Raw genomic sequence first — 27,482 nt, 5'->3', positions numbered from 1 at the left:
ATTCTAACTTCCAAGGGGAGTTTAGAATCATAGACCCATAGGAGATTACGGTTGGGAGAGACCTCAGGAGGTCATCTAGTCCAACCTCCTGCTCAAAGCAGGACCAACCTCAACTATATCATCTCAGCCAGGGCTTTGTCATGCCAGGCCTTAAAAACTTCTGAGGATGGAGATTCCACTACCTCCCTAGGTAACCCACTCCCAGGCTTCACTACCCTCTTAGTGAAATAGCTTTTCCTCCTATCAAACCAAGATCTCCCGCACTGCAACTTGAGACCATTGTTCATTGTTCTGTCATCTGCCACCACTGAGAACAACTGAGCTCCATCCTCTTTGGAACCCCACTTCAGGTAGTTGAAGGCTGCTATCAAATCCCCTCTCATTCTTCTCTTCTGCAAACTAAATAACCCCAGTTCCCTCAGCCTCTCCTCATAAGTCATGTGCCTAGCCCCCTAATCATTTCCATTGCCCTCTGCTGGACTCTCGCCAATTTGTCCACATCCTTTCTGTAGCGGGGGGCCCAAAACTGGATGCAATACTCCAGATATGGCCTCACCAGTGCTGAATAGAGGGGAATAATCGCTTCCCTCGATCTGCTGGCAATGCTTCCACTAATGCAGCCCAATATGCCATTAGCCTTCTTGACAACAAGAGCACACCGTTGACTCATATCCAGCTTCTCATTCACTGTAATCCCCAGTTCCTTTTCTGCAGAACTGCCGCTTAGCCAGTCAGTCCCCAGCCTGTAACAGTGAATGGGATTCTTCTGTCCTAAGTGCAGGACTCTGCACTTGTCCTTGTTGAACCTCATCAGATTTCTTTTGACTCAATCCTCCAATTTGTTTAAGGTCACTCTGGACCCTATCCCTACCCTCCAGTGTATCTGCCTCTCTCCTCAGAGTAGTGTCATCCACAAACTTGCTGAGGGTGCAATCCATCCCATCATCCAGATCATTAATGAAGATGTTGAACAAAACCGGCCCAGGACAGATCTCTGGGGCACTCCGCTTGATAATGGCTGCTAACTAGACATCAAGCCGTTGCTCACTACCCATTGAGTCTGACGATCTAGCCAGCTTTCTATCCACCTTATAGTTCATTCATCTAATCCATACCTTTTTAAATTTGCTGGCAAGAATACTGTGGGAAACTGTATCAAAAGCTATATTAAGATAGATAGATAGATAGATAGATAGATAGATAGATAGACAGATAGATAGATAGATAGATAGATAGATAACTGGCTCTGTAGATATGGGGAAAGGGGTGGACGTAATATACCTTGATATATATATATATATATATCAAGGTATATTAATATATATATATATATATATATATATATATATATATATATATATATATAAAGTTATATATATATATATATATATATATATATATAAAGGTATATATATATATATATATATATATATATCAAGGTATATTACATCCACCCCTTTCCCCATATCTACAGAGCCAGTTATCTCATCATAGAAGGCAATTAGGTTGGTCATACATGACTTGCCCTTGGTGAATCCATGTTGACTGTCCCTGATCACCTTCCTCTTTTCCAAGTGCTTCAAAATGGATTCCTTGAGGACTTTCTCCATGATTTTTCCAGAGACTGAGGTGAGGCTGACTGGTCTGTAGTTCCCCAGATTCTCCTTCTTCCCTTTTTTAAAGATGGGCATTATATTTGCCTTTTCCCAATCATCCGGGATCTCCCCTGATTGCCACGAGTTTTCAGAGATAATGGCCAATGGCTCTGCAATCACATCCACCAACTCCCTCAGCACCCTTGGATGCATTAGATATGGGCCCATGGTCTTGTGCTTGTCCAGCTTTTCTAAATAGCCCTTAACCTGTTATTTCACCACTGAGGGCTCCTCATCTCCTCCCCATACTGCTGCCCAGAGCAGCAGTCTGCGAGCTGACCTTGTCTGTGAAGACCAAGGCAAAAAAGGCATTGAGTACTTCAGTTTTTTCCACATCATCTGTCACTGGGTTGCCTCCCCCATTCAATAAGGGTCCCACACTTTCCCTGATTTTTTTCTTGTTGCTAACATACCTGTAGAAACCCTTCTTGTTACCCTTCACATCCCTTGCTAGCTGCAACTCCAATTGAGCTTTGACTTTCCTGATTACACCCCTGCATGCTCGAGCAACATTTTTATACTCATTCCTAGTCATCTGTCCAAGTTTCCACTTCTTGTAAGCTTCCTTTTTGAGTTTAAACTCACCAAAGATTTTTCTGTTAAGCTAAGCTGGTCACCTGCTATATTTGCTATTCTTTCTGCACATTGGGAAGGTTTTTTCCTATGTCCTCAATAAGGCTTCTTAAAATACAGCCAGCTCTCCTGGACTCCTTTTCCCCTCATATTAGCCTCCCAGGGGATCCTGCCCATTAGTTCCCCGAGGAAGTCACAGTCTGCTTTTCTGAAGTCCAGGATCTGCTGCTCTCCTTTCTTCCTTTTGTCAGGATCCTGAACTCGACCATCTCATGGTCACTGCTGCCCAGGTTGCCACCCACTTCTACTTCCCCTACCAATTCTTTCCTGTTTGTGAGCAGCAGGTCAAGAGGAGCACGGCCCCTAACTGGTTCCTCCAACACTTGTACCAGGAAGTTGTCCCCAAAACTCTCCAAAAACTTCCTGGATTGTCTGTGCACTGCTGTATTGCTCTCCCAGCAGATGTCAGAGAGATTGAAGTCCTCCCTGACAACCAGGTCCTGTGATCTGGAAACTTCTGGTAGCTGTCCGAAGAAAGCCCCATCTACCTCATTCTCCTGGTCTGGTGGTCTAAGCAGACGCGCACCACGACATCACCCTTCTTGCTCTCGCCTCTAAACTTAACCCAAAAGCTATTTTTAAAGAGCTATTCTGGTAAAAACAAAAACAAAAACAAAAACAAAAAAACCCCATCAAAAATGCCAGTAATGCACTATAGTTTATTATCAGAAAAAGACAGCCCAAAGACAGATTCCCATAAAACTGTTTGCCTTTTGACTGAAAAAAAATAAATCCATTGTTTACCAAAAAGTTCATTATATATTAAATAGACAAAACATTCATGGTATGGAACCACTGATATTCAATGTACAATGAAAATGAAGTCACTGGATTCTTTAAAATGTTCTCTTGCATGTCATTTCATTGCAGAAAATAATGAATTGCAGTCTCTTCCTCCCAGTGCATATTTGGGATAGTTTACATGACTTTGAAATGGCTTAAATACTTCATCGCCTACTGTTGTATCCCCTCATAAAGAGAAGAAAAAGACATTTACTTTCACTGTTTGACTACATGGATTTCTTATTACCATATGGGACTGAGACAAATGTAGGTAATATTGCTTTTAAAGAAAAAAAATAAGCATTAGATAACATTTATATGAGAGTCATATGAAAAATATCTAATCAGATATAAGGAGACTCTCAATACATGTACATACCTTTTAGGGCAGTAGGAGGATTTTGTAAAACCTTTGATAAAAAAAGAACTAATAATGTTGCCTTGGAAAGTTATCTATAGCTAAGGATATAATTATGTTTCCTGTAATTGTTAATTCTGAAGGTTTGTACATATAGAAATGATGTCCATATGTACCATATTCCATTAGAAAAATCCAATATGAACATAAAATCTACCCAGCCACCTTTTCTTTCTGCTTATATAAACCAGCATGCCTAGCACAGATCTTCTATGCCTATACATGCTTCAGATTTCAGTCTGATAAGTAAATCACATCTTTCTCTCCACCCCATCTGATTTATGAGACGGGATTTATTGTCTTTTTTTTTTTTTTTTTTTGAGAGAGAGATTAAGTGTGAAAGGTCAAGATTTACAGAATCTACAGTAATTGGACCACCCCATCTGTTGTGTTTATAATATGCTTCTGTGCCTACAAAATATTCTATATTTTCGAAGAAGCTACTTCCAAATATCCATTAACCCATAAAATATATAATCCGCTATGATATATTTTCTAAACATATTTAAAAATCCAGAATTTTCAAAGTAATATAAAATCAACAGAGCAGCAATTGCTACTCTTTTGCTTTAGATATTCATGTATGCTTAAGTTTGTGTGTGTGCAAAAAACTAAGACGTACTGTACATTATTTGCCATTGAGGCCCTGATCTTGCATTGTAATCTATGTGAATGGACTTCTTTGCCTGTGCAGAGTCCCAGTGAAGTCAATGGGATTTCACACAGGTGGAGTACTGTGCCTATGAAAATCACAGTTTAAAATTAGACCATGTATTGGAACCATTTTTATATTATATATAAAATATATATAAAAATATATAAAAATAATGGTAATATAAACATAGTATGAATACTATTTTATATATAAAATCTATAGTTACAAACTTTTGTACACAGACACACATAAATAGATGTATATATAGTATTCCATAGAGAAAAATCAAACATATGGTATTCAAAACTATTTTAATCATAAAAATGTTATATTAGTACTAGGAGGGGAAGAATTTAAAAGTTTTCAGCTGAATAAACTATCATGTTTATTCTTAGAGTTTTTAAAAAATGTATCATCTAGCTGAAAATTGTCAAGAAAATTGTCCCCGATCAACCAACCACTCTGACACTGAAATTCTGATTTGCAATTTAAAAAAAGAAAAAAAAAATTATACTACGTCTTCTTTCTCTTAGGGGATAGTTCAGAGTGCCTCAGCTGACACTGCAGTCACAATGATTCTTCCTAGTAAAAGGTAATACTGCATATGTGAAAATGTAAAATATAACGTGGCATCAAATGTATCACAGCAAAATAATTATTCATTTTAGCATCTGTTTTGTTGGTGTTTATCAACTGAAGGCAAATTGCTTCCAGGACTAAAATTGTAATGATTAACCATTTTTCTGTTAGGCTTAGTCTATTAGTCCAGTAGAATTTCAGTAGTAAAAGAGATCCTATCTCTAGCCTTACTTTGAGCATGTAAGTGCAAATGCATTAGATAAATCATTTCCCTTTATTTCCCCACACCTCCAACTGTACTAATTTACCAGTCCAAGACCTTTGATTCAATGGTGCACATTTTAAGCAGGAATGCAGCTTTGGTGACTGCAAATCAGGAGTTTGAGTCCACTGCAAATTAGAGCTTGCACAACTGCAGGAGAGGCGGATATTGACAATAAACCAGAGCTCAGCATAATTAAAAGCCCACTCAAACTGCCATTGACTTCAGTAGGAGTTAGATCAAGTAGGTAGGGGAGGCACTATATACCAGTCACAGAAACCTAAGCACTGGTGCTGGCATATGCCTCTGTATATGAGGACCACTGAATTATACAGCATCATTAAACAATTCAACAATATTTTCTGGGACAATATAGAACTGAATACTGCTTTTGGTACTGTAACGGTAACCTGCATGGAACTTAGAGGGAGGAGCACATGTTGCAGGAAGGGAGGGTTTGGTGGAAACACCAGGAAGCCAGTCTGCGTGTACATTGCTTGAATGTTAGTTGCAGTTGTAGCAACTCTGTAAGTAGTTCTCATAATAAATAGGCAGTTTAATTTTACAAGCATGGAGTCCTCTCTTGTTATTACCCAGAATATGGTACATGAAACATAGTGGCAGTCATCACTTTAGCGAGAACCACAACAAGGAAGAGTGTGATTAACAAGCAAACAAAGCAGGACCTAGAACCAGAGCAAATAAGCAATGGGGAGAGACTCAGACCACCAAAAAACTTTGCATTAGCATGGAAGCAAGAACTGAGTCTGTATACAGAGCTGACCAAGGGGATAAAGATTGGAAAATGAGAGTAAAAGTGGTTTTTTTTACTATCTCATTGGGAAACAAGAATGAGGCGTGAGACACTATTACAAGAATAATGCCTGAAATATTAGAAGAGTGATAAAAGTGTTCAATGAAGACTGTGATGCCAGAGAATGAGACAATAGAGAGAGAGTGATTTTCTGCCCAAAATCAAGCAGCAGAAGAGGGAATAGGTACTTATGTTGCAGAGCTAAGAAGTTTGGCATCCACATATAACTTTGGAGACATAGGATAGGTTGTGGGACACACTGTTCTAGCTTACAGGAGAAATCATTGAGAGAAACAGAAAATAATTATTAATAATAATCAAACCCTACAGAAATGCTGCCAAATAGCAGCTGAACTATCCATGGAAAGGATCAAAACAGTGTCAGCCACTAGTGCAGAACAAATACACAGATTCAAGCTAAAGGAACCAAGAAAGCAGGACACAGACAGACCAAACTGAGAATGCAGGCATCATGGTCCATGATACATACTGAGGAAAGCAACACAATAAGCAGAAAGAAAATGTGCCCCGCCTATGGGCAATGGTGCAAGGGACGTGGGAAACAGAATCACTTTATATCCCAGTGCAGCAGCTACCCCAGGAAATGAAAAGCAGCAGTATATTCAGTGTCTGAAGATGTAGAGACTTCCAATGAAGATGAGGATATCGACACTTTGACTTTAGCAGATTCAGAGACTCTCAAAATACATGTAATGCAGAACAAGGCAGCTGCTGATTCAACTGCCATATTTACTACTATATTTCTTAGATCAGTGACAAATTCAGTACCAGCTGGATTGTGGAACCACCTATAGTGTAATCCCAGCAACACTGATAAGCTGCAATATTAGAGTGGAAAAAGGTGACCAAGTGCTGGTGATGTACAATAAAACCATTCTGACGCCAGTGGGCAAATACAGGCTGTTGATAAGAAACACACAAACCAAGAGACTTATCACTTGACACACAGGAGTGTTGACACAAAGGAGTACTACCCACTGCTGTGCAGCAGGGCAGTGGATCTGATTGCAGTACACCACCAGAATATCCTCAACCTGGGAGAGGAAGGAGAACAGTTGCTGTGGGTCCTGCATAGCACTTTAACAGAAGATAAGGACATATTTCTAGCAGATGTACACTCAGGGGGCAAAGTGAACAAAGGAGACCTCCCCCCACCCACATGTACATCCCAGGAGACTACCAAAACACAGAGTTCTATCAGCCCTGGTGGAGGCACTGAAGAAGGAATGGGTAATCTTGCAAAGAAGAGGTGTTATTGCACCTGTTGAAACTAGCATAGAGTGGATCAGCAGCCCAGTAGAGGTCAGAAAACCATCAGATAAACTTAGGATCTGCATTGATCACAAACCACTTAACAGAGCACTGAAAAGACTTCATTGTCCATTACCAATGATTGAGGACATACTGTTGGAACAATGTAGGGCAAATGTATTCACTGTTTGTGATATCAAGAATAGGTTCTGGCATATTGAACTAAATGAGCCATCCAACACTCGATCACATTTCCCACACATTTTGGCAGGTACCACTGGGTAGGAATGCTTATGGACATCAGTCCAGTCCCACAGGTGTTCCAATGTAAACTGAACTAGGCAATAGAAAGACTCCAGGAATCAAGATTGTAGCTGATGAGATTCTTATTGTAGGAGAAGGAGATAAGGAAGACTCAATCTATGGCCATTATACCAAGCTGTGACTATTCCTAAACAGGTGCTGGGAGCAGAATATTAGGCTGAATGCAAACTCCCTGAAGATGAGGAGCACTGAGGTCCCCTACCTTGGGCATTACTTGACTTTCAAGGGACTCGAGGCAGACACTGAGGAACTGAGAGGAAATGCGCAGATCAAAGGATGTGAATAGAGTTCAGTGATGTATAGGGATGGCCAGCTATCATTCCAGATTCTGCACACACATATCTAAGCTGGTGAACCTTTGAGACAGTTAACACACAATGACGCAGAGACCCAGTAACAGGCATTTGAAAAAGTAAAGAAAATCAGAAATTAGGCATCAGTTCTAAAGTACTGCAAAACCCTGTGGATCAGCTACAGCCACAGTGATGCCTCAGAATGAGGCTTAGGAGCAACAGTGATGCAAAGTCAGCACTCCACAACATTTTCTAGTAGAGCTCTGACAGACACAGAAAGGAGATATGCTCAGATAAAAAAGGAGCTATGGGTTGTGCTCTTTGGAATGGAACAATTTCATCAGTTCACCTTTGGGCACAAGTAGACATGCAGTCTCATCCAGGGTCACCCCAAGCAGCAGCAGCAGCAACAACAACAACAACAACACACACACACAAAACAACCAAAAATCACCCCAAAAAACCCACCTCAGAGAGCGCAACTGCTGAAGCAAAAAAAAAAAAAGGTGTCCGGAATGCCGCCCCTGAAATTGTGCTGCCCCAAGCATATGCTTGGTTTGCTGTGCCTAGAGCTGGCTCTGGTCTCATCGGAAGCCAAAAAGCAGCATGAAGAAACCATTTAGGAGTGCACCCAAGAGAACACAATGCATATTATGATGAGGATATCAACAGTTTGACTTTAGCAGATTCAAAGACTCTCAATATACATGTAATGCTGAACAAGGCAGCTGCTGATTCAACTGCCATATTCACTGTGATGTGAGGCTAAGTTACTGCCCAAGAAAGTCACTACTGGTGGCAGATACACTGATTAGGGTATGCCTTCCACAGTACGACACAGACACTGATTAGGGTATGCCTTCCACAGTACGACACAGACACTGATTAGGGTATGCCTTCCACAGTACAACACAGATGGCTCTGTGGAACAGGAGACAGATTTATCAACATGCTACATTACCTTCTCATCTGTGATGGGAGGCTCTAGGGAATCCAACAAAGCACCGAGCAGGATGACGTGCTTCAGGCAGTAAAATAATTCATATTCCAGGATTGGCCAGATGGCAAGGAGCAAGTGCCACTGGATGTTACCCCCTACTACCAGGGGAAGGATGAGCTGTGGGTTCAAAATGGGATTCTATTTAAAGGAGACTATAGCACAGTGACTACTTACTTTATTTCTCTCCCACTCTTCAGGACCCTGTCCACAGGTACTTTAAACAATCCCCACAAGGGGTCCCATTTATTCAGTCCTCTGGGCACACATTGGTCCTCCAGGCCACAACCTCAGTTCAGTATCCTTCTCCCAGTAGTCCAAAATAACATACTCTTTGAAAATCAAACACAAACTCGCAGAATCTTCTTCCCAGTTTCAGCTGGGCACAGCCTCGCCTCCCTGAATATCTGTCTGTTTGGTTGGTTCCCAGGACTTCTTGCCTTGAGTTTCTCTCTTTATCTATAGGCTTTCTCAGTTGGTACCTGCCTCTGCTGACTCAGGGCCCTGCAAGAACCTTCTTACTACTCCCTGTGGCATCTACATTCATTGCTGCAGTTTTCTCATCTTTTCCAATTTCCACCTGCTTCCTTTCATGTGGGGCTCATCTTGTAACCAGGGCTAGCTTCACCCCATGCTCTCCAGCACATGGGTAAGCCACCCTGTTACAGGGACAAACCGCTAATCCCAAGAGATTAAAAATTGATATCAAGACTGAGGTATCGGCTTTATACCTTGGGATGGAGACATGCCTGAAACAAGCCAGGAAGAGTATCTACCAGCCAGACAAGAATGTCATTGAGATCATACATAGAAAAGTGTGAGGTGTGCAAAGAGTATAGTGATCAACAACAGAAGGAGACTTTATGCCTCATGAAATTCCAACCCGACCCCGGGAAAAGGTCCAAACAGATCTATTCACTTTTAATGACCGGGATTGCCCAGGAATAGTAGATTACTGCTCCAGTTTCTGGAAGGTATACTATCTGGAGAATAATCAGGCAAGAACTGAAATCAGGAAACTAAAGGCTCATTTTTTCTGGTAAGCCATACCGGACAAATCTCCAGATAATATGAGCACAATGTGTCCGCCATTTGGCACTGCAGCAGAATTAAAACTATTGAGTGCTAAATGATAATTTTAGCACAAGACGTCTTCCCTTGGCTACCCACGATGCAATGGATAGGTAGAGTCAGCAGTAAAAACAGCCAAGAGACTGATGACAAAGGAAAATCAGACAGGAAGGGATCCTTATCCGGCAGTGTTGGACCATTCCAATACAAGCTCGCAGGGATGAGATAGAAGCCCTATGTCATGGTGCCTGGTAAGTGACTCAAAACTGAGAGTGCCAATCTTAAAACAGACTGTCAGAAAAACAGGGTAGACATCCCAAATTGGTGTCATATTCTATAATTAGATCTTACCAAACCAGTTACAAGCATGCACTCCTGGAGTGCTATATTAGCTTTACTGTGGAGCCACAGATGCTTCCCTTAGGGTACATCTACACTACGGGATTATTCCGAATTTACATAAATCGGTTAGTAAAACAGATTGTATAAAATCGAGTGCACACGGCCACACTAAGCACATTAAATCGGTGGTGTGCGTCCATGGTCCGAGGCTAGCGTCGATTTCTGGAGCGTTGCACTGTGGGTAGCTATTCCGTAGCTATCCCATAGTTCCCGCAGTCTCCCCTGCCCCTTGGAATTCTGGGTTGAGATCCCAGTGCCTGATGGGGCAAAAATCATTGTCGCGGGTGGTTCTGGGTAAATGTCATCAGTCATTTCTTCCTCCGGGGAAGCAATGGCAGACAATCATTTCACGCCCTTTTTGCCTGGATTGCCCTGGCAGATGCCATATCATGGCAACCATGGAGCCTGTTTTGCCTCTTGTCACTGTCACCGTATGTGTACTAGATGCCGCTGACAGAGGCGATTCAGCAGAGCTACACAGCAGCATTCATTTGCTTTTGCATGATAGCAGAGATGGTTATCAGCCGTACTGTACCATCTACCATGCCATTGTAAATTGGCAATGAGATGACGGTTACCAGTCCTTTTGTGCTGCACCATCTGCTGCTGTCATAGGTGCCCCTGGCTGAGATCGGCCGGGGGCACAAAAGACAAAAATGGGAATGACTCCCTGAGTCAATCCCTCCTTTACGGTATCTAAAAATAGAATCAGTCCTGCCTAGAATATGGGGCAAGTGTACTAGAGAACCAGTGTATCAGAGAACCAGAGAGCACAACTGCTCCGTGTCAGATCCTGCAGAAATGATGAGCTGTATGCCATTCATAGGGGGTGCCCCTGCAACAACCCCACCTGTTGATTCCCTCCTCCCCCAGCCTTCCTGTGCTACCGTTGCAGTGTCCCCCCATTTGTGTGATGAAGTAATAAAGAATGCAGGAATAAGAAACAGTGACTTGTTAGTGAGATATGAGGGGAAGGCAGCCTCCAGTTGCTATGATAGTCCAGACAGGACATTAAGCAGTGTGGGGGAGAGGAGCCCAGCATCCCGCTGCTATGATAGTCCAGGCAGAACAGAATCTTTTCTTTACACATGAAGGGCGGGGGCTGATGGAGCTCAGCCCCCTGTTGCTATGATGAAGATGGTTACCAGTCGTACTGCACCATCTACCAGGAATGATCAGGAGTTTTTTACCCAGGCTCCCCCGGCCGACCTCACCGGAGGCCAGCCAGGAGCACTCACGGGCTGATGATGACAGATACCAGTCCTTTTGCACTGCACCATCTGCCACAAGGCTGATGATGATGATGGATATCAGCCATATTGTACCATCAGCCACCCATGGGGGGGGGGCGAGGATGCTGCCATTGACTGCTGCAGCATCGCATCTATCAGCAGCATTCAGTAAACATAGGGTGACATTTAAAACAGTCAAGAGAGGATTTTTTTCCCTTTTACTTCTGGGGGTAGGTGAGGGGGGTAAATTGACGAGCTATGCCCTGAACCACCGCGGACAATGTGTTTGACACTACAGCCATTTGGAGCTCAGCCAAGAATGCAAATGCTTTTCGGAGACTGCAGTAACTGTGGGATAGCTTGAGTCCTCAGTCCTCCCTCCATGAGCGTCCATTTGATTCTTTGGCTTTCTGTTATGTTTGTCATGCAGCAGCGTGCTGAGTCCCTGCTGTGGCCTCTGTCTGGAGATTTTTTAAAAATGCTTTGGAATTTCGTCTTCTGTAATGGAGCTCTGATAGAACAGATTTGCCTGCCCATACAGCGATCACATCCGTACGGTCCATGCTGGAGCTCTTTTTGGATTTGGATTTCGGACTGCATTGCCACCCGTGCTGATCGGAGCTCCACGCTTGGCAAACAGGAAATGATATTCAAAAGTTCGCGGGGCTTTTCCTGTCTACCTGGCCACTGCATCCGAGTTCTGATTGCTGTCCAGAGCGGTCAGTGGTGCACTGTGGGATACTGCCCGGAGGCCAATACCGTCGATTTGCGGCCACACTAACCCTAATCCGATATGGCAATACCGATATTAGCGCTACTCCTCTCGTTGGGGAGGAGTACAGAAACCGGTTTAAAGAGCCCTTTATATCGATATAAAGGGCCTCTTAGTGTGGACGGGTGTGGCGTTGAATCGGTTTAACGCTCCTAAAACCAGTTTAAACGTGTAGTGTAGACCAGGCCTTAGGCTCTCCAGCATATCTTGCCACTCAGACAAGCTGGACTTTGTGATAAAAAGTTATTAAAACTAAAAATCACTTCACATTAGGTTCTTCCAACCCCAAAAGGTTGGTCACTCATGCCAGGTCAGTAGATACTCTGGATCTAATAACAATGCTGTTAGCCAATCTTTTAGTAAACAAACTATAGATTTATTAGCTAAGAAAAAGAAATGAGAGTTATTGAGGGGTTAAAGCAGGTAAACTACATAACAGGTGAAGCAGAGTTTGTAAGTTGAAATGATAGTAGTGATGTGGTATCTGCTAGTTTCCCATAGGTCTCTCAGTGTTGCCAAAATGGCTTTATGGGACCTCCATCTTGTACCTGGAACACCCCCCCGACAGCATCCAAATAAATCAGACACAGAATTGCTTCCTTCTTATAGTTGAAAACAGTTTGAAAAGTGTTTTCAGCACAGCCTGGGTCCGTAGATTCCCCATTGTTGAACACACAATGACCCACGTTTTGAAGTCAACATGTTCCTTCATTTACATTTCCAAGGCTCCAGTCTCCAATGGGGAAATATAATGTAAACACAATGTGATAGCCAGAAACAATTCTTCATTAGTTTTCATGCAGTTTTAAACATCAAGTAAATTTACATCTATACATTAACACACATTTCAGTCTAAGGCTAATTAGGTACAGGATACAGAAAGATGAAAACAATGCAATCAGCATCTGTCTCTTTATTTCTATCAGCTCTGATCTGAGCTGGTCTGTCTGTGTCACAGAGCTGGTAACCTGTTTAGACAGCATCACACCCTGCATAGAGACAGATGGGCCTGAGCATCAAGAGGGATAGTCTGCTTTAGCCCAGCAGAGAAATGATGGACAGTACACAGAAGCAGCTAATACAACATCAAGCTAAGCAGACAGCCCACTACAACAGAGGAGCTGAGTCCACAGAAGGGCTAGGTTCAACCGTCAAATGACCATACAAAGCAACACAGGTTATATAAAGTAGCTACAGACTCAGGACAATTGTGGAGATGAAACTGAAGAGAACTGAGGAGTATCAGCAAACAGCTGGTACACCTTGACAGATGGGACCAAGGCCAGGACCAGGAGGACTTAGAAAGAGCCTCAGTCATCAGCTGGCCTGCTGTAGGAGAGTTAGGTGAAATAAGGAATATGAGGAATACATAGACCAAGAGACCAAAGGGAGCTACAGGGTGGAGGCAAGTCTCCCACTAAAAACAATAACACAAAGAAGTGGGAAATTGAAAGTTTATGAGGCCTAACGAGCTGTAAAGGGCTGGTGATAAAGGCCATGTCCCTAGAGTGGGCTATGTACTCATAACCTCTGGCCCCACGAAGTCAGCAAATGCTTGCACAAAAGACACCTCAAGAACAAAAATTGTAGCAGCTTTGCTCATCTGTTCTATGTGGAAGGGTAAGCATGGAAGAAGACATGAAGGTGATAGCTAGAGAAGCAGAAAAGTCTAGGGTAGCAATACTAGCAAAGCAGAGAGTGATGCAATCAGATACACAAATCGATAAGTAGTGAGGGACAGAGATTTGAGGGTGATGATGAGAAGATTGAATATGATGCAATGGAAAAGGGGCTGAGGAAGAGGGAGTTGATGTGAAGCAAGGAATTAAATAGGAATGGGAAACTATAATATTAACACATATTCCTCTCTGTGAAACATCTTAATTACATTTCAGGAAAAGATGAATTTTCCATTTCCATTGCTAACTTCCCCTCATTTGTTTCTCATTACAATAAGTAAACAAGATTAAATGGCAAATCCTACAGTTCACAGAGTACAGTACACAGCTGAGCTGTCTTCCTGCAAATGCCTTACAAGTGTATTAACCATCATATGTCCTTTGTAATGTCTGGATATTTCTCTCTCTTATGCAATTCTAAAAGTTTGAAAATATATTGGCAGGTTCCAGTCAACCACAAAAGCTGCAAAAGTCTTCTTTTGCCAATACACAGCTTTTAGTGTAATTGATTATTTGCAGTCTCAGCAAGCCAGAGAGAAGAATTTTATCCTCTTTGGTTTGTTTCTGAATACTAACTAGCCGACCCAGTCAAGGCTCTCTAAAGAGTGAAACTGCATGAGAGACACTGCATTTGACACAGTCAGGAGGCAAAAGAAAGAGCAAAACAAAAGTCTATTCAGGTTTGAATCCTCTGATATACTCCCCCATCCCCCACCCCCTTAAAAATAAAGAGAAAGGAAAAAAACTCATGAATCCATGGCTGAATGCGTGACGTTGTCAGAATAAAGGACAATGAATGACAGCTGACTGTCAGCACAATTCCCAGACTCAGAGTTATCACTTCTTGGCATTGCTTAACTAGGAAAAAAAAAAGTGTGCGTACATAACAAGGAACTATCTCAGAAGTTTTTTATGAACACTTAAACACGAACCAGTTCATTGCAGTAGAGATAATTAAGCTGGCCCATGTATGTAGTATATTTTTTTTCTGAGAAATGTTCCCAATTCAACTCATTAAATGCTTTTCTATAGATAATAGTGCTAAATGATGTTGTCAAAGCCATAGGGGTCAGAAAACTATTTCCCCTTTATTTTCTTTTTCCTAAGTGAAGAGATCAGATATATTTAAAGCTGAGGACACTTACACCTTCTTGATATTGTAATCTACCTGTTGATTCAAAAAAATCACCAGGGTAAGTCTTTAACATTTCTGTGTGTTTAACTTCTTTAGAAGCTCCTCTCAAACTCTTTTCCCCCCCCTGCAGATTTGCCCACACTCTCATCTTCACTGACTGCCTTAATCCTTTGGCGCTTTATTGTTCTAATGCATGATCAGCTTGTTTTTAAATCACTTCTACCCAAATTTGTTAGTGCTGAAACATTACTTTAGGCTTCTACGTCTCCATAAATCCATATAAATAATGCTCAGGTTTTCCTGAGCAAGGTTCAAAAAGCTAATAGGGTTATTTAAATATTTCATTTTAAGTTGGCAGATATTTAACTACATTTTATATACTAGCAGTATCTGAGCAGAGAGATTGCAAACCTGGAATGCTAGGTTATTTAGTAATTAAAGTAGATCTGGCCCATTCTCAAAGCACTATCTCACTTAAGCCTGTTGACCATCTGTACTAGAGAGACAATGATTCTATTCTTAGTCCTGTCAGTTTGTTAAGGTTCATAACTGCAAACAGGACCAAGTTTCTAGGTCTTGCCACACTAGGAATGAAGACTGCTCTGGAATGTGGTTATCTTTTAGAGAAAGGGTATAACTTAAGGGTGAGCGGTGAAAGGGGTTGAGACACTGATCTATATCACTTTAAACATTAGCAGGGCACCATTATGGGAAAGCTCAAACTTCTGTTACTGCCCCAGCAGGTGTTACTGCACATTATGAATCTTTAGAGAAGAATGAAGAAATAAGGGAGGGAGTGTAAGTGAATGCAACAAGAAAAGCAGGAGGAAGTTAATTTGTGGGCTTCATTTTTTTTCCAGCTACAAGGAAAAGAAGTTTCTGCAGCTTTATAAATTCCAGAGTTTGCATGAAACCTTTAAACACCTAAAAACAAGGAATGTGTGCAGATAGGGTTTTAGACCAAGACATTTACATTTTTGGGTAAACTGTCATTATCTTTGTGAAGGGACAGCATTTTCAGAATTGGAGGTAAATAATGGACAAAGCCAAAACCTTCAGTCAGAACAGGCCCCCGATTTTAGGGAACTATGAATCTGCATTTGAACAATGTGGTCTAGTTCTGACTTCTCAGATTACACAGGCATTTACCAATACTATACACATAATAAAAGGCCCACGTTTAAAAACTTTGGAAGATATTTGTGAATGTGCCATATTACATTACTAGGTGGGCCTAGTAATTTGTGAGAAGCTTTTGAGTGCTCACTTCAGAACTGCAGTCACGCAAAAGATTAGAGAGGCAACCAAAGGCTTCAGAGCCTTTCCAAAAGTGGAGGGCTGGGGGCCGGGGCCCCAGCCCCCTAGTCCCCCCCTCGCCCCTGCTCTTCCCCCGAGGCCTCAACCCTGGCTGGGGAGTGAGTCCTCCCGGAGGGGGAGGGGGGGGAGAGAACAGCCCCTTGCCCATGTCCCTGCCCCCCAGCTCCCCCGCCCAGGGTGGGTGGAGGGACCCAGGCTCCTGACAGCTGCCCATCTGGCTCTCCACCAGGGGTAGGGTTGCAACTTTCTACTTGCACAAAACCGAACACCCTTGCCCCGCCCCCCTTCCCTTCTCCAAGGCCCTGCTCCCACTCACTCCACCCCCCTCCCTCTGTTGCTCGCTCTCTCCACCCTCACTCACTTGCTCATTTTCACCGGGCTGGCGCAGGGGGTTGGGGTGAGGGGCAAGGGATCTGGTTGGGGGTGTGAGCTCTGGGGTGGGGATGGGGATGGGGATGAGGGGTTTGGGTTGCGGGATGAGGATGAAGGGTTTGGAGAGTTAGAGGGTGATCAGAGCTGGGGCGGGGGTTGGGGTGCAGTGTATGTGGGGGTGAGGGCTCTGGCATGTTGCTGGGGATGAGGGGTTTGGGATGCAGGAGGGTGCTCCGGCTGGGACCAAGGGGTTCAGAGAGTGGGAAGGAGATCAGGGGTGGGACAGGTTGTTGGAGTGCAGGGGGATAAAGGCTCCATCTGGGCGTGCAGGCTCTGGGGTGGGGCTGAAAATGAGGGGTTTGGGGTGCAGGAGGGTGCTCTGGCCTGGGACTGAGGGGTTGGAGGGCAGGTGGGGGATCAGGGCTGAGGCAGGGGGTTGGGCGCAGGGAGGTTGCAGGCTCTGGGGTGGGGCTGGGGATGAGAGGTTTGTGGTGCAGGAGAGTGCTCCAGGATGGGGCTGAGGAATTCGGAGGGAGGGAGGGAGGGGGATCAGGACTGGGGCAGGGAGTTGGGGCACTGGAGGGGTCAGTGGTGCAGGCTCTGCGTGGTGCTTACCTCAAGCAGCTCCCGGAAGCAGCAGCATGTCCTCCCTCCGGGTCCTACGCAGAGGCCTGGCCAGGAGAAACAGGAGAAGACAGGAGAAAAGGATAAAGTTGAGTGTATGCACTGCAAATGGTGTGGCCCAATTATTAAATGCAAATATTTATAGGCTAATAGTTCTAAGTCTACAACAGTAAATTATTTCTTCAGATGAAAAGTTTTATTGGGGATTAGAGATACAGTGTTTTCCTAAACTCAGAGGTAGCATTGTGTTTTGAGTTCTGTTTTAGTTCTGCAGCAAACCGCATGGAATTCCATTCATCAAAGCACTAATCTACTGAATATTTTCCCCTGTCCTTCTGACCACCAAAATAAACCCAGATATTTACTCAGAAAAATTAGTAATAGTTTCTATTTTTTCTATTTCTATTCAATTTTCACCCGGTATTGTTGTTGTAGTAATAAACACCGATAAATTCCCAGGAAAAATTAAATACAATAAAAATAGAAAATGAAGGGCCCTAGGTATAAGGTAATATTAAACCTCCACCATCATCAGAGAAGCATTAACAAGTGTGAAATACTGGTTTGACACAAGAGGTGTTATCTTCTGCCCAACTAAAGAAGGCCACAGGCTCCAGACAAATCATTATGGAACATCAGAGGACAAAATATTTTCTTGATTGCTCCCAACACACCCACTAGAATTCATACCAACTCTGGGGGGAAGGAAATAAAAATATCTGACAGGAATAAACTGGGCCTCTATGCTGCTTGGACTTTTGAGTGCAAAGATTTCCTAGCATAAGCAAGAGATCCCCAGCTCTTAGCCTGGATTAGCTCTGAAGGACATATAGAGTTTGCTTCTTATAGAAGCTTCAACCATCCTTGGAACTAAGACTAACTCGTATGTATTTTTACCTGTCTAACCTTGTAAATAACTAATTTCTTTTTCGTAATTAATAAATATTTAGATAGTTTATTATGGGATTGGCTACAATCTTCTTTGGTCTGAGATCTAAGGTGCAATTGACCTGGGGTAAGTGACTGATCCTTTGGGACTGAGAATAACCTGAATATTGTTATTCATATTGTTATTGTTATTAATCTGTGAGATCCCCCCAACCTGAAGCAAATACTCACCAGCAACCACAGCCCACACAACAAAAACACTAACCCAGGAACCTATCCTTGCAACAAAGCCCATTGCTAACTCTGTCCACATATCTATTAGGGGACACCGACATAGGACCTAATCACATCAGCCACACTATCAGAGACTCATTCACCTGCACATCTACCAATGTGATATATGCCATCATGTGCCAGCAATGTCCCTCTGCCATGTACATTGGCCAAACCGGACAGTCTCTACGTAAAAGAATAAATAGACACAAATCAGACATCAAGAATTATAACAATAAAAAACCAGTCAGAGAACACTTCAAAATCCCTGGTCACTTGATTACAGACCTAAAAGTCGCAATATTACAACAACAAAAAAACTTCAAAAACAGACTCCAACGAGAGACTGCTGAATTGAAATTAATTTGCAAAATGGACACCATTAAATAAGGCTTGACTAAAGACTGGGAGTGGATTGGTCATTACACAAAGTAAAACTATTTCCCCATGTTTATTCCCCTCCCCCCTCACTGTTTCTCTCAACTTCTTGTCAACTGCTGCAAATGAACCATTTTGATTACCACTACAAAAAGTTTTTTTCTCTCCTGCTGGTAATAGCTCACCTTAACAGATCGCTCTCATCAGAGTGTGTATGGTAACACCCATTGTTTCATGTTCTGTGTGTGTATATATATCTATATCTATATCTATCTTCCTACTGTATTTTCCACTGCATGCATCCGATGAAGTGGGCTGTAGCCCATGAAAGCTTATGCTCAAATAAATTTGTTAGTCTCTAAGGTGCCACAAGGACTCCTGTTCTTTTTGTGGATACAGAGTAACACGGCTGCTACTCTGAAACCTGAATATTGTTGTAATTTTTGGTGTAAGGGACCATCTATCAAAAAGAAAGCTTACCTTTGTGTGGGAAGATAAATCAGAGTACCCAAGGGGACTGTATGTGACTTTATGTTAAGACTCTTGTAATTTCTGAGAAGTTCACACTTTTTACGTGGTTGTTGTAATCTAAGTACAGAACTCACAACCAATTTGGGGTGCATGCATTGCTTCTTAGCAGTCTGCCCTGAGGTTGGAACACATACCTTTGAGCCACTCCAGACAGCTTGACAGTGGCTACTGGAAAACCCAAGGGCAAAATGATAAGACACCCCCTGTTAAATATTTTTGGCTGACAGAGGAAGCAAACTATTCTCTGGACACAGATTGTTATAAACAATTTCCTTTTGGACCAGAAAGTGTTGAGTGCCCTCACCTTTCCCTGACTTCAGTGGGAGTTGGAAACTTTCAGTGCCCCACAGGGGCTGTTCAATGTATAGTCTGAGATGGATCCCTGATAAAAATTGAAATACTGTGAGCACCAGTTTCTGTATGGATTCAAAGAAGGGAGAAAGACAGGTGGAGCTGGGGGAGATGCATCACTACAGGCTGCATTTGAGAAGAGAAGCAACTGTTTCATTTCAGTTGACATATGAGGCATGAGAGTAGAGAACCTTTACATTCCACCATTTAAAGGCCTGGGTGATAATAATCCAAGAGGTAAAAATAATATGGGCACATGACAAAACTTATTTATCTTAAGTGTAGAAATGTACAACAAGCCAGAGATACAGATAAAAATACAAATGTAGAAGGGCTATCATAGAAAAGAGCAATAGCCGTATGATATTCCCAGTTTCTTTGATTGTGAAAGAAATACACACAACTATTAGCAGAAGAGGAAGATGGGTGACGGCATTAGACTGGAATTCGGGATACCTGCGTTCAAGTCCCAGTTCTAGTCCTTTACTAACCACCTAATACAAAGAGGCCCCAATTTCATTCACTACTAAAAATACAGCTCTAGTAAGCTAGCAGGATTGTTTGTCTATGATGCAATTTGCAGACATCAAATACATGAGAGCTGAGTTCTAGAAATTGACCATTTTAAACATGAGGTTTAATGATCCATGTTATTTAGATTTAACAAGAAATATTAAATATCTCAAGATTTATTTTTTTTTAACACGCATTGAAATCTGTACAAGAGACCCTTTTTAGCAAGCAACCTCTTGTCTTAATAGTGGCTGCATCTGGACAGCTTTTTACCTATTCCCCTCCCTAGCTCACCAGCACAATAATCTCACCTGTGTTTGGCATTGCAATTCAGCTAGAATAGCTCATGTCATTCTGTGAAAGTTTGTAAAACTCCACAAAACTTAACTATAAGCAAATTAGGCAGAGTGAAATCTGTGTTAAAGAAGTATTCAGACTGGTTGCCTAACAGAGAAGATTTTCTAATTAATATATGAGGTGGTCTATTAAGACACGAGGCTTCCTGCTAAGAGTGGTCTGTGGTACATTTTTGTCAGATGTTTAACACTAAATGTAAAAGTTCTTTTTCCTTTCTGATAATGGTAGAGCAAGCTAGATGGAACTTGAAATATAGTGTTTAATATGCACTACATCAGGTATAGCAATATTCACAAAGGAGGACAATGGTTCTAGCCCCTTTTGGTGATCAGAATTTAGAGATCCTCCATTTTCTGTTATCCATAAATAGACAAAAAGAAAAAAAGATTATAGAAATGAATGAATGGCTCTTCCATATGGGCAAAGAGAAGACACTAATAGAAAAATGATAAAGGACAAAAATGTAAAAACACATTGGTTATGCAGCAAACTACAGGAGTTTGGAATGCAGGGGTCCTCCTCTCTTGCTCCTCCATCTTAAAATTAATATGTGATCTGTACAGGAACAATTCATAGATGGCATAGGGGCTAAACAGGCCAAAATCTTAAAGCCAAATCTGAACAACTCTGATTTTCGGTAAAAGTCTGAGCAATGCTAAATTTGGAAAATTCAGATTATGGCATCAACTGGAAATGAATACTTTGACCAGATTATTTATTATTATTTTATTGTAATTAGTATTTTCAATTTTAATGTAAATTTAGTGATAGTAACAGTTGCAAATCAGACATCCCTAGAGATCCCTGGGGATCTAAGTCCTCCTTTTTTTTCACAGCACAGTATCATTGGCCTCAATGCTGAAATGACTAACAATTGTATTGCTGGAGGTTTTATGTCAATATTTGCCCTTTAGGAGTGGACTGAGACTATCAAATTCATTTCATAGTGGCTACTAAACATCAATGACATGGTAGCAGCTTTCGTTCAGTATGATCTAGATTGGAATTGAAACAGCAACCTAGAGGTGAAAGAAACTATGTCCTATTATCAATATCCTGAAGAATCCAGTCCTGCAATTCTGCTTCCATCAGATTTCTTTTCAGAAATATTTCTACAGCACTTGCTTTTGGTTATTATCTCATTCCTGAGGTGAGGAATAAAGATAAAAGGAAGTTTGAAAATGTCAGGAAACTTCTTTCCTTTTCTACTATGATTATGTATCTGACAACCAGAGAGCCATTCAGAAATGAGAGGTCGACAGTCAGATATGGTTCTCTGCGATAAACAACGGAGCACTGGAAAGTGCTCATTTCATAAGTCACTTATGTTTTGGGTAAGAAACAGAAATGGGAGGGAGTTTCCCTCTTGGGAGTCTTATTTCATATTTCAGTATAATTAGCCAGATGATAAACAGGCTTCTGTTTTCCATTTGAATGGCCAATAGACAGCCATTTGGGACACTGGCTCATCAAATGGGCAGTAATAACAATAAAGTTTATGTATCTTGGCTGTCATCTATCCTGAAACCTGTGGTGTCCTTTGTTTCAATAAAGAACCTGCAAGAACATATAAAATAATTGTCTTTCAAGGACCTGCCTGATGATGAGTAGCATACAGATGATTGTCTTATTTTTAAGGACAACATTATAGAGTCCAAAGAGGAAGGGGTGGATGGATTATTTTTTGCCTTGCAATATTATGGGTGAAATTTTCTGTTCCAGTAGGAGACCCGTGTAAAACTTGAACTTGTGAGAAAGAGCCCATTCCCTTTTAGTGGGTCTCTGTGAGATGCTAGTGATATGTTAGCACTGTTCTTTCTACTGACTATTAAGCAGAAATGAATGGTGCTGACTTTTGCCAGATCCTGTGAAGTATTTCTCAAGGAGTGTTCCAATATTCCATTAAGAATTAATCATTTTTAAAAGGCCTTTTTTCTGTATTTTAAATTCTATGTCAAAGGTTAAATAAAGATGGATAGGGCACTTGTGAAATGACAAAGAAAATTCCTTAGGTCTTATTTGATGCTTCTCTGTAAATAGCCATGGCGACATACTACTTCACAGTGTGTTTGCTTTCAGATGAATTATGTTATTTCAAGCTTGCTTCCTTTCTAGAAGAATGACAATTATATATATAATTAATACCTGAAATAAATTTGCATTTTTGGTGGAATGAAGACAATATAACTATGAAAGATAGAAGTTAAAAAAAAAGTCAAATGGATATTTACCTCCAAATTCCTTTCTTTTCAATTTAACATTAGCTCACAGTCACAAAAGCTTCCCTGGCTGGGATGCTAAGTAAGTCATATGAAATACTGCTCTGATTCCCTGCTGGTTTACAGTTCTAACTTCTAAATACATAGCTACTATTCAGACTTCAGTACTTGTCTGAAGAGCTTTGTGTTATCTTTGGGTGTCTAGTACTTATAACAAGGAACTTTCATTAAATGAAGCCCAATTTTAAACATTGTATATATTTATTTGACCCCTCTGTAAATTTTTGAAAGAATCCAGCTGACTGTTTATACTGATTCACCTAGAATTTCTTAATTTTCTTCTGCTTCTCATCAGCTTCATGCTTTGTAAACATGGTTCCCTTAATAAAGTCTTGAAAAGAAAGATGTTTAGTGAAGCCTACATTATAAACATTTATTTTATCTCCTTTTAAAGTGGAATACATGTTATCACGTAAGATATTGCACTCTCCCATTTGCCTTAAAATATTTTGTAATTAATATTTATTTAAATATTAAATAAAAAATATTTTGTAATTTTGTCAGTCAGTGTTGCCACTTTTTCTCAAAGAGTTTGTGAACTGTTTCATAAATGTTCTCTATACCATTTGAACTTAAAATCCATGCATTACATTGTGAATCTAAATCTAATAAATTCCACAAAATTCCTGTTTTCTAAACCTCCTATTTGCTTAGTATGGTTTCGTCACCCTAGTTACCTTGCTGGAGTGTGATGACAGGGTGCATTAAGAAATCTAGAATTGGGGAACTTATCTGAAGCCATTAAGTATGGGGGGAAATGTGATTAGGTATCCTGATAGAACAAGATCCTTTCTCAAAATTTCTACTTCTTATTAGGTATGAAATACCAAATGAACAACCTTTCCCTAAAGTATCTTAGTTCCTGTATTGTCTGGCTCTGACCAGATCACTGAAGTATTGAGCTTTGAAAATATCTAGAACCTTATATAATATATAAGATTAAGTAAAAATTTCAGAACTTTTAAAAAAAGGTAAAGTACAGTTCTGGAAATGACCAAAATCAAGCAAGGATGCTTGTTTATTCTGCACCTGTTCACCCATATTCTTTATCTATCTTTTGTCTTTATATTGGATGCTTGAACTATTGGAATCCCTTGTACCCAGTTAGAAGCATTCAGCAACAAAGATCTCCACCTCTTTTAAAGTTCTTGGGATGAGTAAGAAATAGCAAGTCACCTCTATATAACTTCCAATCACCCAGTCTGTGCTCGTCCCTACTATAACATCCTTCTTCTCAAAATGACAACTAATGGTGCCGTTCTAGACGGTCAATACTTGGCAGATTGATTGGTGAGTTGAATACTCATACGTAGATGAAGACATTAGGTAATACAAAGGACCAAATTCATTCAAGCTGGTTTATGCAGATAAACATGTCTGGATACCTGGATACCTCCACCGCATGGGGAATTCACTTTGAGTAAGAGCTGGCATTGGTATCATTACTGTCTTTCCCCATGGTCCTTGTCAGTGGAGGGCTAATCTTATTTGTACCCGGGACTTCCATGAGCCCCATGGGACTTTGTGGCTCTGCACTGGGCTATTGGCTAAATGCCACAATCTGGCCTTCAATCTGTTCCTAGACCTACTATTCAACTCAGCTTTAAATATGGTTCTGAAACCAGTGCCTCCATAATATTTACTATGTTAAGAAAGTTAACAAAATACTGGATATTTATGCTAGCATAAAATACCCCCCAAAGTTCAATTTATTAGAACTATCTATCCATTGGCCTTTACATGCATGCCCAGTGCCCTTCTCTTTTATTCTTTAAAAAAGTGAACCTACCTAAATTCACCCATAGCTAAAAATTAGGACGATACATGTCGTCTGTTCATTTCTTCTTTAGGCACGCACCCTAAGACACTTAAGCATGGCCATCACTACTGTTTCCATTTATCACTGCTACTGTTTGCCACTGCACCTGAGAAGAAATGCAAGGAGTCATTTTCTGCCATTGTTAATGGTGCATCACCTATCTGCCATTAGGGGTGCTGAAGAAAAGTGCAGTCGGCACGTTATTCTTAAGAGCAAATCCTTTGTTCAGGTGCTATTTCTGATTTCTGTTGTCTTTGGCAGCAAGGGGGGTCTGAGGATCATGATGTGATACACTGCACCACACAAATGGGGGATACTAATTTTCAGTATCTCTTGTGGATAAAGAAAACAATCTGTAGCCCAACAACAGACAGCTGGTCAAGAGGACAAAAAAGGAACATGACTTGACTTGCAAACATTTTTTTCCTCCATGTAGAGCCTATATTTTTAGCATTGGAAATTGACATTTTTAAAGATTTTGCAGCATTGCTGCAGATGCATTTTCTAGCTTCGGTGCATTAACCAGTTAATAATTTAATAACATTCCATTGTATTGTGTAATGAGTACATATCAGACCTCTGTATTGTATGGCTTTTCGACCCCTTGGGATCCTCCAATTTAAGGGAAATACAGAAAATCTCCATTGGAGTGAACTCTAAGGACCAGTGACACAGTAGAGCAGTGGTTTATTTAAACTTTACTCACTCATCCTCTGCAACACGGGTTGACAGGAAAAGTAGCTCTTGCTTCTTCTAATTTTGGACAAATAAATAATTTCTACCAATCTCTTAGAAGGAATATCCATACCTGCATACACTTTTTAAATATTTATATGTACGAATTATAAATAACTTTACTTGACACCTTTGGGAAGTCCCTAACTTTGACTTCTTATGCTTACCAATGTACTATGAATCATTCTGTCAAACACTTACCCTTAATGTGAATGATATATTTGATTTCCATTCCTGGAGAAAAAACCCCAACAACTATGCACTATCATTATTAATCACTCACAACTTTAAGAATGATCTTACCTGTTAGCTATTCATCAAGATCAGTATCCTTCCTTTAAAGAAACAGACAAATCAAAACTGACGTACAATCAAACTGTGGATACAAGATCCAAGTGTATAGCTATTACCAGAGTGGATAACTCTCCAATTTTTTAGTTTTGGTATTTTTATTTCTTACCGGCACCCTCCTCTAAAGCATGAAACCATAAAACTATGTCAACCTGTAGATTGTTATACTGAGCAATAATGTACAGTTTTCAAAAGCCACTGGCACTATAGTCGCAGTTCCTGAGATGCTGCAGTTCCTACAGGGTGTGCAATGTTGAGGAGGCTCTCACCTCAGCAGGTGCTCCAAGAACTCTGTACATGAAGTAGGCACACTTGCTTCCTGGAGCATAGCCTCTCTGCCACACAGTTCTAGTACAGCATATTGTGTGCTGCCTCCCACTGGTCAGTCTGCTATGTGCAAGTCCTTTTTGGAAAAGCTATTTGTGCTGCAGGTGCCGAGTTTGCAAAGTCCTGGCATTCTTTGTTGTTCCTGTACACTTGGTGGTGAGGAGCCACTATGCACCTTCTCTCCCTTGCAAGACCTGTACAAGGCTGGGCCCAACCTTGTCCTGTGTTTGTCTGCATGTTACCCCATATAGGAACAGTTTATTTTTAGATAAGCACTTGGTGTTTTCTGAAGTTTCCTTCACTCTCACTATAATGCACAATTTCATAAATTCAGTGAGCTTTGTCTTTCACTTTTCTGCATGTGGGCCTGGCTCCAAATATGTTATGGAAAATGTTATTGTGGTCCACACTAGCATCATAAAGAGGCAGAAATTAAAATGGAGGTGGGGGGACTGTTGGTGTGTACATGTGGACATCATGTTGCCTCGCATCTTTGCTCTTTCTACTTGCTGGGTGGAACTTTCTCAGTATGGAATTCCAAATGACTATTCTTCAAGGTCCTCATTGAAAGAGACTATGGAACTTTTAATAGTCACTATGAGGAATTAGCTAATAAAGGAAGTGAAAAAATGCTTCAGAAAACAATTTTAAGTAAAGCCTGTCTGCAAAGATGCATTGCATCAGCTATATCACTAAAAACAAATAAATCACAATCAATACATTTGCTAACCTAGGCACTGCTTTACAACCACTAGAATCCCTTGAATATATTGAGAAAAAATGCAGTCCATTTATTAGAGAGATCTATCATCTCTCAACTAAATCCCAGAGTCCAAACTCAACTTACATCCCACTGAATTCATTGGGAATTTTGCATAAGAGGACTGTAGGATCAGGTCATAATTAAAGACCAAATTGAACTATAAAATGCACAGAGAAGGTTTCAGATAAGCAGCTTAGCTGAAGTATTTTAGGGGATAAATATATACTGAAAGCCAAAAAATTCTTCCACAATCCAAATGGTGTGTCTGCACTTTTCTGACTTTTGGCCAACTGATTCCCGAATGGGATATTTTTAGTATGAAGCACGTACAAATACAAGTCAAATTTTCTGTCCTGATACTAATTTAAATACGTGCCAGTTCATATGTACTTTTTCTCCATCTTAGAAGAAATGACTGATGTAAAGTCAGTTGCTCATTGCTAAAGATATTGATTGACATCTTCACACATATAACAACATAATGTCAGCATCCCAGTTCAAGTGGAAGTTCTCAGATACAGCCTGGAATAAGTGAGTGAAGTCCATGGGCAAGATTCAACAGAGATTTGAAACGGTGCAAGCTACACTTCTGTGTGAAATTGGTCCCCAAACAGGTCTAAATGACTAA

General features: G+C 41.0%; 2 long non-coding RNA genes across 2 annotated transcripts in view; both read right to left on the bottom strand.

Annotated features, from left to right (window-relative positions):
- Positions 1–18,573, bottom strand: part of LOC123372801 — a 46,377-nt gene extending 27,804 nt beyond the window's left edge. Inside the window, exons 1-3 of the long non-coding RNA XR_006580458.1 lie at positions 18,555–18,573; positions 17,281–17,336; positions 8,650–8,805 (exon numbers count right to left, since the gene is read on the bottom strand). This is a non-coding gene — a long non-coding RNA (uncharacterized LOC123372801). The remainder of the gene's footprint in view (positions 1–8,649; positions 8,806–17,280; positions 17,337–18,554) is intronic.
- Positions 18,574–18,578: 5 nt separating this feature from the next.
- LOC123372803 lies at positions 18,579–26,789 on the bottom strand. The gene is made up of 3 exons (XR_006580460.1): positions 25,717–26,789; positions 24,649–24,784; positions 18,579–18,636 (listed from the first exon to the last, which is right to left on the bottom strand). It is a non-coding gene; the product is annotated as an uncharacterized LOC123372803 (long non-coding RNA).
- Positions 26,790–27,482: the final 693 nt, after the last annotated feature.

The sequence above is a fragment of the Mauremys mutica genome, chromosome 6 (genome assembly GCF_020497125.1).
Source record: "Mauremys mutica isolate MM-2020 ecotype Southern chromosome 6, ASM2049712v1, whole genome shotgun sequence".
NCBI classification, from domain to species: Eukaryota; Metazoa; Chordata; order Testudines; family Geoemydidae; genus Mauremys; species Mauremys mutica.
This window is presented reverse-complemented; position numbering and strand designations above follow the sequence as displayed.